The 2,255-nt window shown below is 37.8% G+C and overlaps 1 protein-coding gene across 5 annotated transcripts in view; it reads left to right on the top strand.

The window, feature by feature from the left end:
- Nucleotides 1–2,255, top strand: part of esrrga (estrogen-related receptor gamma a) — a 96,953-nt gene that overhangs the window by 40,073 nt on the left and 54,625 nt on the right. The gene's annotated exons all lie outside the window — the stretch shown is intronic.

Below are 2,255 nucleotides of genomic sequence, written 5' to 3'. Positions count from 1 at the left end.
CTATGATGCAGTTTACTTGGCATCTCAAAATACATTTCCTCAAACGTATTTTTAATCTGAAAAGAGCTTCATTGAGTGAGAACTAATGTTGAGAGCTCAGTTTCACTTTCACTTTGACCCGAGAGCCTGCAGGAGTCATGGGCGGGGTGTGTTGGGTGTGTCGGGTGGGAGGTGGGGGGTGTGCTCCATGATGAGGAAGTTTGACTTAAAGACACGTCCCAGAGGCGTTTCTGGAACTAAAAGGTGTTTCTGGTCCCCACCTGTCGTTTTGCTCCTCAGCATGGCTTCATAAAAACGCTGCAGGATTTCTCAAACATGCATGAATGAGTCAAAGCAAGGCTTTGGACATGTTTTTATGAGAGAATAACATTATAACATGATATAAAACTCCAAAAAAGTTGATATTATATGATATTGCCCCTTTAATAAAATCACAAAACATAATTAAAGACAACAAATAGTTGAAAAATAACGAACCAACAAACACTGAATTTTAGAAAAGAAAAAAGAATACAGAGCATTTGTGAAACTGCATCGAAATATTATTGCGGACGTGGAGGAAAAGCTTAAAGAGGATGTTTTTCCTCCTTTGTGTGCTGCTGCCAGGCAGTCAAAGTAACATGTTAGCAAAAAAAAAAGAAAGTTTGGAAATTAGTTCGCTGTTTCAGCTTTGATGGGAAGTATTCTTTAAAGCAACATCGCTAAAGCTTAGATGATCCAAAAGCAGTTTTTGGCTCAATCACTGCACAGAAAATGTAGAAGATTTTCTCTGTTTCCTCCTCATTCTTTACCAATTTTGAGTTTATTTCTCAGTTTCTTGCCTTTTTTCCCCTTTCCTGACAAACTACTGACCCATACTCTGAGAGCATGCTGCATGTCAGAGCTTAGACAAACATAGGATGTAGCAAACATAAGAGAAATATGCTATATAAAATATATATATGCTATATAAAAAAATGTTTAAGCATCTGAAAGAAAAAGTAAGGAGTAGGTGTGGGAGTGAGTTTGTACCTCCTGGTGTTAAGAGTCTCTTGACCGTTTGCTGACACGAGGCCCCCTGCTGCACCTGGACCGTCTGTCCTTCTGTCTCCATATAAGCCTCAAGCACTTGTGCACACACACTGACACACAGCAATACGCATCCTTTTTGGTTCACAGAATTTGTTTCCCATATGAAAGTGCATTTACTGTAACGCCACCGAAAGAGGTTTTAAAATGACGTAATAATCAAAGCTCACGTAAAATTTTTAATTTCCCGTTTCAACGTACACGTTCAGTATAAAGCGCAAACTCCCTCCTAGACGTTTGTCTTTACTGCTGATGGCAGTCTTTGTGTTAAATCTCTTAGGTGTGTTAACTTGAATGTGGTCAGCACATTTTTCAGAGGATTTAAATCTCTGTGAGCGAGCAAATCTCTTCCTTGCTCTCATATCTGTCCTCCTCCTCGTCTTCTCAGTTCTATCAGTTTAAAACCAGTGTACAGTTTTAAATACATGTTGTGTCAGATACTGTTTGCTTTCAGGCTAGTGTTGCTGTTTTAGATCATTACTTTGACAGTGACATTTCAGTGTCACACAATTGTATGTCATATGTTTCAGATCTTGTAAATGTCTAATAAAAATAGATTTTTTTTAGCCTAGAAAAAGTTATTTTCTTTCAAGACTTTGTGGTTATTCCATAGCAAATAATCTATACTTTGCAAAACTTTATTTTGAGTTCTCACTACAATGAAGAATTTGTTATTAGTGCATGCAGATATAATTTGGAGCACTGTTGAAACTTTCAGTGCTCGTTAGGCTTTCCTTTCTTTTCCTTGCCCTTCCCATCTTCTACCCTCTCTTTTCTTCTTACAAGGTACATAACACCTCTGTCTTCCTTATCCACCCTTAAGTGGTAACCACGGTAACATCCAATCCCCTGAGAGATTGGCCTAATTCAATTAGGACTCCTTTGTGTCAATTAATTAACGAGACAGAGAGGGAGACTGCAATTGGGAGGCTGAGACTGGGCAAGAGGCAGCGCAGCGCCAGAAAACCAGCAAGTGGACTTTTATTCAGATGTTGTTTCTGTAGATAATTGATTTTTTTTTTTTTTGTGGAGTAAAAGAGTTGCATGAGTTCAACAAGAAGAACAAAAACCTAAAAGTGGAGCAAAAAAAGCATATTAAGAAAGAAATACAAATTTATTTGTCAATTTCTTCATTTTACACCTCTCATCTTTTCTGCTTCTTTTTGTAACTTTTTATATCTCTTCTC

This window comes from Austrofundulus limnaeus, unplaced genomic scaffold (assembly GCF_001266775.1).
Source record: "Austrofundulus limnaeus strain Quisiro unplaced genomic scaffold, Austrofundulus_limnaeus-1.0 Scaffold163, whole genome shotgun sequence".
NCBI classification, from domain to species: domain Eukaryota; kingdom Metazoa; phylum Chordata; class Actinopteri; order Cyprinodontiformes; family Rivulidae; genus Austrofundulus; species Austrofundulus limnaeus.
Note: the sequence above shows the minus strand (reverse complement) of the source record. Positions and strands in the feature narration are given on the sequence as shown.